Source organism: Sapajus apella, unplaced genomic scaffold (genome assembly GCF_009761245.1).
Source record: "Sapajus apella isolate SASKATOON/1434 unplaced genomic scaffold, GSC_monkey_1.0 scaffold101, whole genome shotgun sequence".
Taxonomy (NCBI): Eukaryota; Metazoa; Chordata; class Mammalia; order Primates; family Cebidae; genus Sapajus; species Sapajus apella.
Window position 1 is genome coordinate 5,153,857 of NW_022437041.1, and position 19,129 is coordinate 5,172,985.

The 19,129-nt window shown below is 39.3% G+C and overlaps 1 protein-coding gene across 3 annotated transcripts in view; it reads right to left on the reverse strand.

The window, feature by feature from the left end:
• NLGN1 (neuroligin 1) overlaps positions 1-16,107 on the reverse strand; it is an 873,763-nt gene extending 857,656 nt beyond the window's left edge. Inside the window, exon 1 of one of the 3 annotated variants that reach the window (XM_032258255.1) lies at positions 15,399-16,107. The gene's annotated coding sequence lies outside the window, so the exon portion shown is untranslated. Of the gene's footprint in view, positions 1-13,598; positions 14,291-15,398 lie in introns of those variants that run through there. The other 2 variants (XM_032258256.1, XM_032258254.1) reach the window with 2 other exon arrangements.
• Positions 16,108-19,129: the final 3,022 nt, after the last annotated feature.

Consider the following 19,129-nt stretch of genomic DNA (forward strand, 5'->3'; position numbering starts at 1 on the left):
TTGTCAATGTAATCATTAAGAGAGTTTCACTCAGAACTTTATGCATTTGATTATTTCCTCATAAAAAAGGGGCCAGTATGCCAATAAAGATAAATATATTCTATTTTCCTTTCGGTATTTTAATTCTCTCAACCCCATCATAATACTCAAGAGCAAGCTTACCTGATGTCCCTACAGCAATCCTAGTTCTAATGCTCTACAACAAAATCACCTGTGCAAATATGGGTGCACAGTGTGTGAGTGTGTGTGTGTGTGTGTGTCAGAGTGAAACAGAGATTGTATTTCAGCACTGGCATGGGCATCTAAAAAGTTTTAGTCTTAATTCCTCATTCTGTATTTTTCGTAGTGTCATTAACATTACAAAAGCAGTAAACTGGTATAGGTTTCAAACCTGCAAACTTGTTAATAGTATTCTGCAGAGGAACAATGCCAGGATCAGAGAGAATACTTCTTGCTCCAAATACAATTTTACATTTTGAAATATGATTTACTTTCTGGATTGCAGCCAGGCACATACCATTCACAAATACTTCAAGTAGGAGAAATAAAGTGGTTGCCACTAGCCCCATAATTTGAAATTGCTGCTAACATATTTTACATATCATCTACTTTTCTGCCATTGTCTTTCAGAAAATGCAATTAAATCTTATTATTTCTGAATTTTAAGTCTTATTGTCAGCTTTGTCAGTGCTTGAAACAAAAGCATGTGTAAGTGGCTCCCTCTGGTGCTGCCATTAGTACTAGTTTTTCTATTCACAACACAGATGTAACCCAGATAAGTAGGAAAAAGTAGGTAGAAGCCCTCTTAACTGGAAATGTCTCTTGGGATACAATCCCACATGGAATAATGTTAGAAAAGAGATGAGGGTTTTTTATAGGGAGGTGTAGGAACAGATACTTAATATCTTCCTTGACCTTTTTTCCTCACCTCATATAGACCAAAGGAAATTGCAAAAGCTAAAAGAAAAGTCATGTTCACTAAACCCGAGCCAAAATCCCCCATTCTTGTTGCTGAATACTAATGACCTAAGAAAGTACTTAAGTACTACTTCTAATGAACCTCAACAGGGCCATCAGTCACCAGCCCAGTACTCCACTTGACCTGCGGCCTACATAGCAGTGATTAGAGCAAAAGTGGGATCATAAATAGTCTCTTCCAAGTGGCAACTGAGGGGTCCAGAACAGCACCTCTGAATGGCAGTGGTGGAGGAAGCTGGCAAAACTTCCTTCTGTGGCTGTGACCCATAGTTCTCTCTGATGACCACTCTTTCAATGTAAGTCCTACTCACAGACAGCCAATGTTTAAAATTTAGACTCCGTAAGGGAATGATCTGACTTCTAGGTCAGACACCAGAGTGTACAGTCACAATGATTAGTTTACAGCAATCTGCAGGCTCTCCCATGTTGATCTTGTCCTCTTTCCTGCCCAAGAGGCAGCACATCTTCCCTGCTATATTTTTCTAAAGCACAGCATAGCCTCCACCACCAGCCGGAATGTTAATGCATTATCACTCTGTACACTGAGAAAACAAGTGACCATATGTAGCCTATGCCAGCGAAGCTGTAACTGTGAAGAACAATGGCTCTGAGTCAACAACAGAATTAAACTACTCCCTCTTGTGAAGCTCTTCTGAATATTTTAAGTGTTGCCTTGAAAGTGTGGGATTATGTGCAAGCATAAACATTAGCTTAATGCAATTTTTTGGTACAGAATATGCAAGAGTATAAAAATCAGATTTGAAATGCAGAAAATAACTTTGGGATAAATTTAATTTTTTTATGTGTGATTAAAACATGATTGAAGTGGCACACTTTATGTATAATTAAAGTTGCTTTGTAATTAAGAGATTTAAGCATGTATAGAAAATGATACAGCTTAGTTTGGAGATTGTACAAAGGCACCTATTAAATACTCACTCCCTAGCAAGCCTATGACTCAAATGTTTTCACATTCTAATGCTGATAGAGTTCTTGAATTTTTTAAAGCTGCCAATTTCACCATTTCTAAATGCTTCATCCCTCCTTCCATGTGGTGGTGAAATAAAAGCAGCCCGACCTCCCCTGCATTAGCAAAAACATGGATGTAGAACACTGCTTCTTAACTTCAAAAACTCTAGGTGAAAAAAGGATCGTCACAATTTGAGATAGTGTTTGACTCATTTTTGCCTTCTTCATTGTGCCCCACACCATGTCCAAGCCAGTACTTCGAAAATATGTCATAAATGACTATTAGTAGGTAAGCAGAGTCTGCGTTTATACATGGATGGTTCTCGTGATAATGCAGACACTTCAGAACATTTTTTATGTGCCAGGCAAAAGTGCTATATTATTTTGTTTATTCCCATAACAGCCCTATGCTTCTTTGGAGTTTTAGAATAGACGGGTGAAGGAATGACATTCAAAATAGACTAGCAGGACTACTCTCAGGGTATTTTTTACTGACAGAAAAACTAAATCAAAGAAAGGTGAAGTCCACACAGAATCATGAATGTTAATACTAACTTAGCAGCAGTACCACCTATTAAGCTAAAAAATAATGCAGAAAGAGTTCCCCCCGACCCTATCTTGCTCACTTGTGTCAGCCCCTTTCCCAGACCCAAATTCCTCAATCTCCAACCCTCTCCAGAGATTGCCTCTTGGCATCCCTAGTAAGCACCTGGCATAAACCTAGGCTTGTTCTCACTGGCAATGATCATGGTTTAAACTGATCTTCCTGGCCTTCCCCAACAGTGTTTGTCTTTTTTACGTTTTATTCTTTTTAGCCAAGTATCCCATGAGGGAGGGAAATGTTCAGACAAACTTATTCATACTAGAGTGTTGGTTGCTGATATTTGCATTTAGAAGGCTTCTGCAACATTTCAAAAGCACAATGAAAAATTTTGAATTTGAATTATGGATTTGGGTACAGAAGGATGCCATGTAAAAGAGGTTGTTGACTGGATACAGGGGTCAAGAGACAGGAAATCAGGAGTTGGAAATGGGTGAAGGAAACAATATTCATGAAGATAAGCAAAAATATATATATATAAGGACTGATAAATGCCAGATTTATTTTCCTAGTGGCCAGTGACATGTTTTCTAGTGTTTTTCCCACTTTCTCATCTGCAGTGTTCATATGGAATATGAACAATTTTTCCAAGAAAAGTGATTGTTTCTTCTCAGGTTTTCTTATATCAATCATCCAACTATAATTTTCAATTAAATCAGATAGATAAGCAGATAGAGGTAGGTAGATACACATTTACATATTGGTATATATGAATATATATGGCAGTTTTGCAAATCTGAGCATAGCAGGATAAATAAAAGATATTGCAATGCTAACAATGGCTCTTTATACTATTCCTATCTAACACATTATTCCATTTCCAGTGATTTTATCTTCTTTCTCCCCTAGAGCAGCACCACCCCCTGCTCTTATTTTTCTCAGATTTCTATGGTAGGGTGTCCCATGTGTGGCTGTTCTGTGAAATCTCAGGCCTCCCGGTGAGGAAATGATATTCCAAACAGAATATCAGGACTATTCCCAATGTATTTTGACTGGAAGAGTTGTAATACACCTATTCTTGAGAAGTTATGGAGGCCACATTTATGGAGTCCTATAGAAAACACACTTATGCTCTTCTGAAAGATTCCCTCCCTAATCTCCAGGTGCTGGTTATGCTAGCCACTGACTCCCAGGATGAGCTGCTGTTTTTAAGGAGAGTGGCTTCAAGGAGAGTCAGGAGGGAAGTATTGATTTTATGCAGAATTTAGTAGAAACAAAGGAATACATGTCTCTTGAAATTGCCCTTTAGACCTTAAAAATGTTAAAATGTTTTCAGTGATGGTGAGTATGACCAATGGACGTTAAAAGACAGATTAGCACCAAGTAGGTTCCCTCTCCCTTAAGCAAATAGGCATTTTGACTTGCAATCAGCAAATCTGGAGGGACTGCTTGGAGTACTATGTTGAAAAGGAGCATGGAAAAGAAGACATATTGTGTGAGGCAGAACATTTCTAGTATTTCTTATGGAAAGAGTGCTCGGGTTAGAGAACCGTATGTAGGTAGGCTTGTGATAAGAACAATCTTCTCATTTGATGACAAGAATCAAATAATCTCAGCTGATTTTGTATCAACCAGTTACATGGATAGACATTCTCAGAAAGTCATACTTTCCATTTTAAATTATTTATTTTTCATAGAAGCAAATTCTTCCTGATATGAGTAATATGAACCAATTTTTCTGAGGAGTATTTATTCAAAATAAATGTATACTTGGTATTTCTAATCTGCAGAAGTCCTAAACCAAAATACTGAATGCAAAATAAGATGTATGATTTCAACAAGCATTCTTCTTTGCTTCCTACAGTGATATTTCTCAATGTGTGTGTTTACTTTAGAAAGAATCTAGAATGGCCAACTGCCTCTGCTGCCTGTCTTAGTCTTAATTTTCATTGCTTTTATGCAAGCGATGCTTGCTCCCTCTTCTCTATGTACACATATCCTAATCTCTTTTAAATAACACCTCCTCCACTAAACCTTCTTAAAAATATAACTCCCCTTTCCTTTAACGTTTCTGGTGATTATTACCTATGCTTCTAAAATTCTAGTAATTACGTAACCATGTAACTTATATACAAAATATATGGTGCTGATGTATGTATTACTGCCCTTTAACCAAAACTGATGTATGAAGGCATTATGTGAAGATCAGGGTCCAGCTCTACCATTGCATGAACAAGCAAATCATTTTTTTTCTCTGGACTTCAGTTTTGTCACATGTAAATTAAGGAAGTCAGCCTATGTTATCTAAAACCCACAATGGCCCTTTCAGCTTTTCAGCTGGAAAGACCATTAGAAATTTATTAAAGTTTTTAGAAATAAATTATTCCTTTGTACAATATGTTTTACAAATTACCTTAGATCAAAAATTGTGATTTTCCCCATTTAGTCATAAAGATGTGATTACGATATGAATATAATCTCTGAACCCCATTTAATGGTCTAAGACTCTGAGCCATTAAGTAGTACTCTCAATCTTAAAAACTAGTATCTTGAATATTTTTCTTATGGAAAAAGTGACCCAACTAGAGGATAAAAATAATTTAATTCATAATTTTATAAAAACCTACTTACTTCAATAATACTATGTTTTTGATAGCTTAATCATATTAAGAGAGAACTTCAAGAATATCTAGCCAAAATAAAAAAGAATTTTCTTCATGATCCATCAATCAACTCACTTTTCAAGCAGGTAGGTGAGAAACAACAGTGTTTTCTCTGTAGTGACTATAGCTACAATAAGAGAAAGGAGAGTGGCACACCTCTAGAGAGCTTGTTATTCATCAGAAAGTAAGTGCCCAGCTTTCTGACCGCTTAAGAGCAGTGGCAATTTTCAAATACGATACAGGGAAGAAACACTGTTGTCTGTGGAACTGCACAGTAAGAACTGTCAAGATGTATCCACAAATCAGCATCTGACTGATCCTGACTGATCCAGCCATAGGCTTCTCTTCCTTTTATTCATATATATATGTATATACACATATGCGTATATATATATATATATATATATATATGTGTGTATATATATATATATATATGTATGTAGTATATGGTTCACTAACGATAAAATAAAAAAGGGAAACTTCGTTTTTACCTGTCAGTTTTCTCTTGCTTCTTGCTGATGACTCGTTTTACGCAGAACATTTATATATAGTGATATTTAATTCCTTGCATAAGTTTTCTTTGTTCTTGGTGGAAAATGCATTTTCTTCGTGCCTCTTCCCACTTTTACATCCGCTATTTGGCTGTGATTTATTTAGTAATCTTTCTCATCCAGTGTATTTGAGGAGAAGAGTTCCTAAATCCTAATTTTGTTCTACTGAATCTTCTGCATTGCTTTAACAGTTATTTTAAAGAACAAGTAAGATATGTATGGACAAGTCTCCCAAGACTTGTAAAATATTAAAGCCACACATGATACAATAAATCTTAAAGTTATACAATATATGTTATATATTTTAGGCTTACCAGCTTAGAGTACATCCCTCCACTGTTACGTATTTATATGATACTAACTTAAAATGTATAATATATTATAATGGACTTTATTCATTTCTGATTATCTTTACCCCAAACAGATTTTAGAGCCAGGAAACATGTTAATTTTAATTAGTCCAACCACACACTTGAAATACGAGACCAAAGCCTAGAGTGAAGGGAATCATGAGAAATCACAGAGAGTTATTAGAGAATCTGCCCCATAGACATAGCTCTCTTCATTCCTGGTCTAGTTCTTTCTGTTTGTTTCCATCCAACTATTACTTCTTTACTTAAGACTACTTATATTTCATATATTGCATAATTGGAGGGCAAATAGAGGGAAAGAAGATAGAATTAGATTTGAATCATCCTTTCTAGGTATTATGCAATAATTTCTTTTATCTAACTACTTGGGGATTATTAGTTTGGTTAATTAGTTATCATTATTGCATTAGTTTGTTTAAGAAATAAGGATACATGTAGAATTAAAGTTGCCATATTTCACTGACTCTGACATCTTTAACATATCTGAAATCAGGATGCATTTTATAATTCCTTGTGGCCAAGCAGTAGTGGAGACATTGTTTCCATAGACCACATATGTGAAAATCCTTTCTATTCTTCTTATCATGACCAGACAACCACCACTCCTGACAGTTCAGGACAATTTAAGGAAGGCATATGAGTTCTGGTTGTTGATTGAAAATATTCTTTTGTCACATTCTAGTAAAATCAATAAAACACCAGCTTCAAATCATTCAGAAGATATCAGTTGCTTGGAACTGAATTCTGAAGACAATTGTGGAGCCCTTAAAAAATAGTGCATCACCAACACTTGCAGACTATTTTCTCTGGAAAAACATGGATATGAAAAAGTCAAAAAAATGATTCAGAAGAGATTCTGAATAGGATAATTTTTTTTAATTTCTTGTATTCTTTAAATTCTTAAACCAATGCATCTTGCTAATATATGTTTTATTCAGGTAAAACATTGATATATGTTAAAAATTGATATCTATTTGTCTAAAAGTCCTCTTTATAGAAATACAAAGTAAAAATTCTAAGTAGTCGGGAAGCATCGTGGAATTAATAAACTGGAGTGTTCTTTCCACGGTGTGCAGAAAATGCAGTGTCCTAGAATCAGTGCTCCTTGGTTTTGGAGCAAAAATATGGTTATTAAATATAATTAAACATTTAATTCCCTAGGAGCAAAATTTTTGGAGCAAAAATATGGTTATTAAATATAATTAAACATTTAATTCCCTAGGAGAGGCTTCAGGAACTTGCAGTCCCTTAGACTCATTACTATGAACCATAGTGAATTCACAGTGGATTTGTGAAATAAATCTTCTAAGCATCTACCTCTTAACTGAACTGTGTCCAGATAAGAGGGTTCTGGTAGATGCTTAGAAAGCATAGTCCCATGATGGTCATCACCTGACATAGGAGTGACCACCACAATATCGATCTATTTAAACTCTATTTCACTATATTTCCACCTTCAAATAATCTTCCATTAAAGAAAAAAGGAAAAGCATCTGTTCCTGACCCTAAACACAGATGGAGTTACTAATTATCATTTTAAGCTTGATTCAAAAATCAATTCCCCTGGAGGCGAGGAGCCCAGTTCAGAGGTGGTTGCTGTGGTGTAAACAGCTCTAGGCACGGAGCCTGAAAATAGAGCATTGCCAATGGAATGATGAGATGCTCAGAAAGCACATTCTAACATACTGAAGGTAAGCCAAGAAGATCGCCAACATCCATCACAAAAGTTGCTGTGAAACAGAGAAATATCAAACCCATTCTTTTCCTAGTTTATGTTTCTATTACATTGTGACTTTGGATCCTTTATACTGGAGAAAGAGTTATTGCAATGAGGTTATTAGAATCCTAAAACTGGAGGGAAAAAGAAGTTGAGACACAATTGATATCGGTTCATAGAGCAAAATAAATATAATGAGTTCAATTTATTTATATTTTATGTCACCTACACTGCCTTAGTTTCCCACCTGTCTGCAAACTATAATATGTATCTCCATAAAAATAACTCAAGCACCACTGCTGTCTCCTTTCCCTGAAATCCTATTGCATCATATGGTACCTATTGCTCCTCTCGTGCCACAAATTCAGCAGTTTACCAAACATAATATCGTCTAATTTTCAAACATGTATTCATTCAGGAAAAAATGACATGTATTGAGTGACGTGTGATGGCACTCATTTGTTTGTGCATGTATTCATTACATTCTTTCTCTTTCCAAAAAAATAATTTGAAGGAGCTCTGATTAAAAAAGAAACTCCAAAACAATCAAATCTTGAAACAAAGTTAAAGTTCAAAAACGAACCCAAATAATAAAGCAGAGTAAAAGAAGATGATTAAGGATATCTTTTTCAACTGAGCACAAAATTGGCTCTGAGCTTCCATGAAGTCAGGCAAAAGAATGAAAATAAAGCTTCCCTTGTTTACAAAAATGAGTCATAATGTTCAATGACAGAGATGTTCACTGGTATGTGAGCTGAAAATTAGATCCCTCCCCTGAGCCCCTCAAGTAAATAAACCGTTATCAGGAACAAAGAAGTAATTTTTATTTGTGCAAAGCATACATGAAGTCCTTCTTTATGAGAGTCACTGGCTAAAGGGTTCAGTCATTTCTCATATTACCTATGAATTATGATAGTGAAATCATATGACAAACATAGATGAGGATACGTGATCTGTTTGGTAAGGGGGACATCCTCTAATTTAACTATGGTTTACATTATATGATAATATAGATAGGTAGACATTGACAAGGCCGGGTTTCTAATTTAGACATGAAATGTAGTATAGATTAGCATTTGTAATTTTATGCAGGACACATTCCCACATTTTCCAATTATTCAGTTTCTACTAAAAAAAAAAAAAAAAACTCTCTGTAACACCATGAAACCATGCACTCTATATCAGAAGCATGCAGCCAGAAAGGTATACAATTTATACCATGGATTGTAAAACCATATAATTATTTTTTCATGCATTTAATTTTCATATAGGCGTTGTATAGTTTAAGAGATTTGAAAAGGACAGGCACTTTGTTTGTGGAACTACCTGTTAGGAGCCCCAGGTAGTTATTGCCTTCTTCCTTCCAGTTAACAGAGCTCTGACTTTTTGTGTGATGCAGCCAAGCCCACAGTGAAAACAGACCTCTCCGCCAGTCCTCTAGGGTCCGATCATGATTACCAAAAACAAGCGTACAATGCACTATCTCATTGCCAGCTACAAGTTGGGAGTGAAATGTGACATAGTTTCAGTCATTCAGGCATAAAGGGAAGTGTGCTGATATCTTCTGGGAAAAGTTTCCTTCTAGATAAAAAGAGACATATCCATGAGAAGACTGCTTTCTCATTTTTTCTTTGAGTGGGGCTGTGAAAAGAGGTGATGTTTGGCTCTGTGATAACCATATTATCTTTTTTCCAAGATAAAGAGTCAAGAGATTTACAGTGAAGTTGTACCAGAGCCATAACATCCTTGAACTCCTGTCCTGGATCAGCACACCTCCACAACCCTGGTTCTGTGAGATAATGAATGTCTTTTTGTTAAAGCCTTTAATTGGGTACTCTGTTACTTGCAGGCAAAAGCTTCCTAACAAGTACCATCTTTTATATTTCTATATTCTATACAAAGCTGAGCAAAAATTTGCATTCAACAAACTTAGAGAAAATATAAACAAGGGTAGAAAGAAAAAAGATTACAATCAATCAGATAAGATCACTGGCCATCCATAGCAATGTTAATATATCTTTGTAAGTCAGAATTATTTCCTATGATAGAACCCAGTAGAACTTATTGGTAAGTAGATAAGCAATCCAACTTAAAGTTACTGTAGTCCATGCTAACACATCTGTACAAGAATTCATTATTTTACCTACTGCCTGCACTAGCATGTGTTATTCTTCTAAATACAAACATTAGAAAGATTAAAACAACAGAGCTGCATTTTTATTTCCTTTGACATCTCTCACATGATTGATCACTAAATAATTTGTAAGTATCAATAGCAAACTTTATTGCTTTATTCAACAGACTGGAGGAGAAGGGATGCTGTCTGTAGAGAAAAATGTTATGAAGCACAATATGTTTCCATTCTGCCCATTTATTTTCCAAGTAAAATATCATCAAAAGGAAAAATATCACAGCATTAACCTAGTTACTTAACTAACATTTAGCATGTGGAAAAATTATATCTACCCTCTTTGATGGCTGTTTATTTTGTGTTTATTCTTCTTCCTTTCTGAAGTATTTAGAAGAATTTTACATAGTCATTCACTGTGCCATCATGGCAAACACTAAGTTTTCAAACCCAAATCCTTTCCCCTTCTTTTTTTGAATATTCTAATTTTGTTGAGGGTAGTAAAATGCCAACCTAAAAATCTATCTTCCAACCTCTGAGTTACCTAGAAGCAGCCAGCTGACCCAGTCTGGCAGTGATAGGAGAATGGAAGGCTATGGGGAGAATGTTCACACCATAAAAAAAGGACACAATGCTCAGAGGAGCCTTGTTTGGCCCCTTCCCCTTCTCTACCTTCTTCTTATTTGTTTTTTAAATCTCATCATGTGTCCTCTGCTACCTATTAAGCAAAACTCCAAAAAATCCTCACCACCACCCTAATGCAGGGAAAAAAAAGAAAAAGGGGTAGGGGAGAGGAGGAAACAGAGAATTTCCTTCCTTCTGATTTCAGAGCAATACTTCTCAACGTGGGACACAATCTGACCTCTCGGAGACATTTGGCAATGTCTAGAGATACTTGGGTAGTGACGATGAGGTGGAGGTGGGGTGTGCTATCAGCATCTGGTGGATAGAGGCCAAGGATGCTGCTACACATCCCTATAATGTACAGTATACTCCCCCATAACAAAGGCAAATAATTATTCAGTCCACAATGACAACAGTGCCAAAACTGAGAAATCCCGAGATAGAATACTGTTACCTTTTTCTCCCCCATTTTGGGCCCCAAGCAGACACGACTTTAGAGGCACATCAGTGACCTTGCGCCCATGAGAAGAAAGGTTCTGAGTTCATAGAAGAAGCCTTAACAAATGCTTAAGCAACTATCTTCTCCTGACTTTTTCTTATGTGAGATAAATAAAGCTTTATTTGCTTAATCCACTGTTAGCCAAGTTTTCTGTTACTTCACAGCCAAATACATTTATAAATAATACATTTACTATTCATTTATGATAGACTTTATGTTCTAACATGACGCTAAGCTATCATTTCTGAATGACATGATAAATCAGGCATGGCTTTTGACCTCTGGCAATTCACTGTGCAGTGAGAAAGCCAATCATCAAAAGTGTGAAAGGTGGGCTACCCCTGGCATAAACAATGTGCTGTGGAAGCTCAGAGTAAGGGTTCAGGAAGGAAGGAACACAATGGAGGAAAGACCACCCAAGGAATGGAAATGTCTTCCTGTCCTATCATTGGTGTATATTTGGCTAACCTATCGCTGGTGTATATGAGTGGGATAGGGAGGCAGGGAATGGACCAATGAAGAAAGATTAGCATAGCAAACCACAAAATCCTAAAATGGTATGTAGCGTTGGAGAAAATAGTAAGTCAGAGTCTTGTGAATGGACTAAAGAGTAAATTTAGAAGGACAGACAGGAGGAGGGTGTTTTGATCTACATAAGGAAGGTGAAGAAAGAATTGGGAAAAGCATTGAGTGTCATTACGGTTGTGGACTTTGGCATGTAATCTATAAGGAACCACTGGCCAATGTTACTAAGACATCTACAAGGCCAGACCTATCTATGTTTCAGAGATAATAAGTCTGGATGACTGGACTTTGGTGATTCCCTTTACAAATGATTAAAACATAACTAAAAAATCTTATCTTACTATTGACAGTCCAATAAGATGAAAACAGACTGCAAACTTCACTTCAAAAAATAAATCCTTAAAACATGGCAAAGGTATATGTTAAACAAATGCAGTTTCTGATATTACTGTTAATTCTGTGTTTTGCTTATAAAAACTACAAATTAGTATTAGTTTGGTAATTTTTGAAATAACTCCTTTGTGTAAAAATAATAAAGAATTATTGAGATAAACCATTACTACGTTAAAAACTGTTTCAACACATGGAAACCCAGAAAGATATGTGTCACTCATAGCTATATCTGTATTACTATTGTCTCAGAAAAAGTTACCAATGACATTCAAATTTATGTGAAAAATTTTAGAAAAAAACTCAGATCTTACATTTACTACTGTATTTTCTAGTTCTAGCTATTTTATCAGCCTATACAGAAAACCCTAAATGGCTAAATTAATGGAATTTTAAGGGATATGTAGATCCTGCTCCTGGATAACCATGTGAAAATAGTAAAAGTGGAATAAAATATAAGAATTTCAGAGTTGGAAGAGACTTTAGAGAGTGATCCAAGAAAGTCATCCAGGGATGCACAGGGTCATCAGGCCTTCTTCCAACACCCTGCAAATGAAACTAGTGGAGTTCTCAGCCTACCTTCTGCAAGCGTGTATTTCACCTTCAACTTCAAAGCCATTCAAACATTTATGTTTGAAAATATGTTATTACTAAATAGAAGTGGAAAATTTCACAAAATAAAACTCCACTGAGGGAATAAAGAAAAGACTGACAGCAAGTACTTTGGGGGTGGAAGAAGGAAGACAATGGGAAGGAGGGGAACTAAAGAAGCTTTTCTTACCCCACACTACTGGAACTTAGTAGAATCTGCTCAAAGATTGACTCCCTCAATTTCTGCTTATGTTAAGAGGATTGGGAAGACTAACTGCAGAATAGCAGGCTTACAGAAAACAGTTACTTCTTTTAATCAAACCATGTAATCAGAAGGCCTGAGTAATGATTAACTTCCACTTTCTCTGTGAATCACTCAATCACTCTGCAGTGCAAGTAGACTTAGATTCATTCTCTGCCAAAGGCACAGTAAATTTAATGTTTTTGCGTTTAACATTTAATATTTTAAATACATGCACGGCCCTTGCTTATGAGCTCATTTCAAAAACCTTGTGTTCTGCTAGGTTACAATGGCTGATGGAAATGCTGAGACATTTTATAGGTTTTACACTCAAACAAAGGTACATATACCCTTTCTCAGTGACATTTTAATATCTATGATCCTATTAATAATTGAGCGCAATTAATTGTGAGAAATGCATTAAGATCCTGTAATTTTCATGTACAGCGTGACAACTCAATTGATTTAAGCAAAAATTGTCTACCGGAGTTGAAGTATAAAAAGAGGGCACATGAGTATATTAACTACCTATGAAAATGCAGAGTAACAGATACAGGGTTAACTATCCGAATTCATCTTTCCCAAGTCCTGCATGTACCACTATGGCCCTGGAAATGCAAAAAGAAATAGTACCTTTGTGGGGGCCAAGTGTTCATGATTTAGAATTATCACAAATGAATCAAATATTGGACACGTAATAGCCCTCATCTCTACAACACACTAACAACCTCCTTGGGAAGAAATTATTCCCAATGCAAAAATCTCAACCTAAATCATTTTAAATTCAGGTGGTTTTTCATTTCTACTCACAAGGCGTTGCGTTGAGGCGGGCAGGCGTCGGTGGAGAACGGTTTAAATGTTTGGAATACCTTCTCTTCCCAGGAGAGTTTATTGCCCAATAACGCGTAATATATTAGTTGCTCAACGCGGGGGATCTAGGGAGTGACATCTTGACTGGAACCACACAGATCTGAAAACCACCTCGCAGGAAACGTTGTGGGGAAGAAGAGCAACTTTCTTATCCCTGTCAAACTAACAGGCGGAACCAACCCCAGAACTCGCCGGAGGGCCTGGGCAGAGCAGAAGGCTGCAGGCAGCTCCCCTGCGCTCCGCCGAGGGTTCAGGCAAGGGTTTTCTTCTGGAGGCGGCATTGTTCCTCCATCTGCTCAGCCTCCGTATTTCGCCAGGAAACCCTCCCCGCCTTCTGGTAATCCGCTCCTTACTCCTTTTGTACCTCTCGGCCGATTTCCATGCTGCCGGTCTCCGTGGTCCCAGGGCACCGCTCTAGGGTGCAGAGCTGCAGGGACTGTGGCGCCGCTCTACGGCTCTGGAGGCGACTGCACTCCGCCCGGGCTCCGGCCGCACGCCCGCTGGCGCCCTTCTCTCGGGTGTCTCCGGCTCGGACGGGCTCTGCCGGCCTCTCATCACCCCCTCCGGCTCGCCTTCCCTGCCGGGTCTGCTCACGCCAGCTCCGCGCGCTCGGCGCTGGCCGCCCGGGCGCGCTCTCCGCGCCGGCGCCTGCTCCCGGCTCACAGCCGAGGCGCCCCCCGCCCGCCCACAGGCCGAGACTACGGATTGCAGGGTCAACCCGTCGCGGGGAGGCGGGGAGGGGCGGCGGGAAGAGCTGGGGCAAGTGGGGAGCCGCGGGTGGGGGCACCGAGTGGGGCACGGAGAGTGAGCTCGAGAAAAAAGAAGACGCATCCGCTCCGAAGACGCCAGGGAAGAAAGGACAGAGGGGGCAGGAGTGGAGTGGGGGAGAGAACGCCCACCGGGGGGGTGGGCAAAACGGGCAGTTTACTGACTGCCAGGGCTAGAGAAGCCGCGCGGAGGACGAGGGAGGTTAGAGGGACAGGAGAAGAAATGAGGGGAAGTTCCCAGCTCTCCCAAAAGGTCAGGTCTGGAACCCGTGCCCCCTGAACCGGAGAGTTAAACAGCTACCGGCCATGGTGTAAAAGGTGGATTTAAAAGGAAATTTGGTGTCATGTACTCATTTAGACACGGCTTCGTCTCGCTCAACTCTGGTAAATTACCCTGCAAGTAAAATGAATTGGCTTTATGCAGAAACGGAAGCCGAATCTCCTCCGCTGTGGACTCCTCCAGAGGTATTGGTTTGTTTGCTGGTTATCTTTCTTTTTATAGTTAAAAAAAAAAAAAAAAAAAAAAAAAAAGGGTTGGGGAGATTTCATGTACCCCAACCCTGAAAAAAAAAAAAAAACCACCCAGTTTATCAAAGTTCATTATTTTTTATTGCTTTTATTTTCATCAGAGGATAGGGTGAGGGACTGGCACCTGCAAATGTTTAGGTAGCATTATTTTTTATAAAGGACAAAATTTCATTTCCTAAAACCGCCAGCAAGGCGATTGGAAAACTCAGTTACTCGCCTGGGAAAGAGAGACGCATTTAAACTCTAATAGACGATTACACCTTCAGCACCCCCCACCCCCACCCCAAAGGGATTGGAAAAGGGTTGAGTTTACAGAAGAGGGGGAGCGGAGAAGGGTGGGTGGAAGGTGGGGAAGGCGAAGGAGAGGCACGGAGTAGGAAGTTCTCGGCAATCCCCAGGATTAAGGTAAACGCCGGAGCTCGGCGGACGCAGGAAGCTCCCTTACCTTTCTCTCTAAGCCCCGTTTGCACCTGATCTGCAACCATAAATACTTCGTGGTGCTTAGTGTGCAGCCAAACGATGGCCGAATGTTAAACAATTCTTCGCGTTCCCTCCCCCTTTTAAAAGATAGGCTCAAAAGAATGTTAATAGTGTTCTTGTTATCCATCGACTCCAAAACATTCCGCTTCGTGGGGAGGAGAGACGAAAACCAGGCGCTTGGGCACGCGTATATGTATTTATATATTGTGCGGTCGGTATATAAACATATATACGTTTCCTGCATGTAAATCCAAAAAGAAAAGCACCACAGATGCTTCTGTAAGCGGGAGGGGACAGCGAAGAGCAAAACTTGGCAAGCCAAATGTATCCAGAGATTTCGTACCAGGAACCACCTGCTTCAATATGCAGAATTTCCGAGAAGATTTAGAGGCAGAAGGAAAAAGAAATTAAAAATAAAATACCCAAAACACACACTCGAAACTGGTGTCTACCTAGGAAGCTTGGAAATGGAGCGGATGAGAAGACCTCCCGGGGCCACAGATCCTCAGCTAAGTGAGCAGCCGCCTCCGAAAATCGCAGGCGGGGAGGTGGCTGCGGTTGCGTCCCCTGCTCCGGTCCCCGCCGCCGCCACTGCTACCTGTAGACACGCGCGCACACGTGCACGCGCGCACACTCCGCCACCTTCCTCACTCCGCGGCGGCGCCGGGGGCCGGAGTCTGAGCCCAGCCAGAGCCTCCTCCAGACCCCCTCCCGCCCCTCCGAGCCCGACCCCCTTCCCCGCGGGTCTACTGCTCAGCGCGCCCTCCCCTGCGCGCCCTCCCGTCGGTCTGAGGCGCGACCTCGGTGGGGGTGGGGCTTCGGGGCGCGGGGCCGGAGCGGTGCTGGTGGCGGGCCCTCCCTTTCCAAGTTCCGCCCGCCTCCCTCACTCCTCCCGCGGCGCCCGCGGCGGCAGGCGGGGTGCGCGGCCCGGGAGTCACGTGCGGCGTTCGCAAACCACTCAGCGCGGCGTGTGAGTAAACCCGCGCGGCCGCCCGGACGCGAGGCCTCGGACGCTCGGAGTTTCCGTTCCCGGCGTCGCCGTGCGCTGGGTCCAGGCGTTTCCGTCTCGGTGACAGGGAGCGCGGGGCGGGAGGCCTCAGCCTTCCACGGTGTCTCTTCTCCCCCCCCAATCCCCGCTTTTGGTAAATCTCCCTCCACCAAACTCCCCTCTCTTCCCTCCGCTTCCTCTCGCTAGAGGCAGAGTCATCTCCGAATTGAAGCGTTCGCTGCCTGTAGCCGGCTCGTGCGAGCAGTGTAGACGCAACGCCACTGCCTTTGGCCTTCCCCCTCCCGGCTGTGCCCACAGCCCCTGCCGCTGCATAGGTGGTTTAAAAAATAATGATAATCATCATAGCTAATCATTGTTGGCTTTGTGAGGCGGTGACTCACGATAGCACAGTGTTTACACCTACCCGCCTCCCACTAGCCTCTCTGTGAATTTTTAAATGCAAGTGAGTTGGAAGATAGGCCGCTACCTACAGAACCACTAAGTTAACTGCCACCTGTAATAATCATAACCCCAAAAGGAAAACCCAGCAGTAGAAAATCGCTGTGAGAAATAAGTGACGCGTGAACTAGCGTATTCTAGAGACAACTGACACGTGTGTGTGCGTGTGTGTGTATGGCTATTTGAGATTAGTGTTAAAAACTGATTAATGACATTTTTGGCAATATATGGTATCTATAACCTGGAAGTCATTACTGATTTTTTTTACTATTTAAGAGTTTGCTTCATGTTTCTCAGTCTCATGTATGCATGCTTTAAAATTCAAGTAAAAAAAAAGGAACTTTAACATTTAGACTGCAGTGGCCCTGAAGTATCACTCATTCATTAATTAATAACATTAAGAAAGAAACCAAGATTCTACCATTTCTGATCTGATTTTTTTAAAAACAGTCTTAAATAGGACATATTCCTTTGGCTTAAAGAGAATTCAGTACCACATTTTCTTGATGACGTTTTAGAATCCAATCTATCTCATCTTTTTATTTATTTATTTATTTTTTTAAGTAACTTTTAAGGCTTTATGTTGACAAATCCAGCAGATTTCCGTAATGCTCCCAAGGAAGTGAAGTTCCATTCTACATTGAAACATGTATCTGATTCTTGGTAACAGGACTACCATGCCCAACTTGCACAAGTTTGTGTAACTTGACAACCTAAACCCTTTGAAATTTGTCTGGAATTTCCTAAGAAAGTTGAGAAATAAGTATCGAATTCAATATTTGTAAAAGTACCTAAATGAGTCCTGTTAATTTTCAGAAGACTACATAATTAACCTAACTTGATATAGGATGATTTTGACAAGTGAAGAAGAAAACTTTTTAAAAGGAAAATGGATGATCCTATAAAGTTTTCCATTATAATTTATATAATGTGTTTTATATACTCTCTTGTATCCCAAGGCTGTGGGCACCACTTTCTAACTGTATTTGCTGAGGTTAATATCAGAATCCTAAATGTAATAACTAAGCATTTTTCACTCCCAATATTTGGTATTTATAGTATGACATTAATTTTAAATAGGTTCTGTTGTGGGTTATTCATTATTATTTCCACGGCTACACTTCATCAGTTAGGCATTGTTATCTCATTCCTATGAGTTAGTTTTACAAAAGTGCCTAAGCATTTTAACAAAACGAATTGTCACACAAATTGCATTTATCATAATCTATAAATACAACCTAATAAGCCAAACCTCCTTGCTCATTTTTCCCCCACCATCCCAATCAACCCCTCTTAAGGAAATAAACACATTCCCCCACCATTTGATCTCAAAAGCAATTACATAGCAAGAAGTTTTGTTTTTTACTTTGTTGTTGTTGGTATGTAGTTAAGGGCTGGGACTCTGGAATCAGATTGCCTGAGTTTGAATCCTGGAGTGACATTTAATTTGTTATTGCCTGGTACGTGTCACTTAATCTCTTTAAACTTTGAATTCCACCTCTGCAAGATGGAGATAACAATGGTACCTACCTTGTGTAATTGTTGTAAGGATTATCCAAAATAATGCATGTAAAGCACTTAGCACACAAATTACATAATTCTTCCGTGTTTCTATTTTTAATATCTTCATGATATGTTTCCTCTTCTGATTCAAACACCAACACAGGTGTGTGTGCATGTTTGTGTCTGGATATTTGAGATTAGTGTTAAAAACTGATAATGACACTTGTGGGCAATATATAGTATCTATAACCTGGAAGTCATTAATGATTTTAGAGTAATTCCTAGGTCCTTCCTGCCTTTTGTTTTTCTTATGGTCTTTTATTAACTAACTTAAATATTAGAGTAACATATTAAATGTGAATCATGGCATAGAAAAGAAGACATTCACCATGTGAATAAAGTGATGAAGGCATCAATAAAATACAGAAGATTTGATCCAACTTACACTGAAAATCATGAGGCCTTCTAGATTGTGACATTAACTGTGCTTGTGTGTACTGCCTTTCACCATGTCAAGCCTTGTTTGAAATGAATACTGGAACTCTGGAAAGTCAAACACATATAAAAACTCTATGAATCTTGCCTACACATGTCCGCTCCTTTATAAATTTGGAAGGAGACTTCAATATAGCAAATAGGCAGAGTATTAGCATTTTCTGAAAATATTTGCTGAAAGGAATCTCAGTATGCAAATAAATCTATTGAGTGAGAATAGGGGAAAAATCACTAGCGAAGTAGAGAAATCA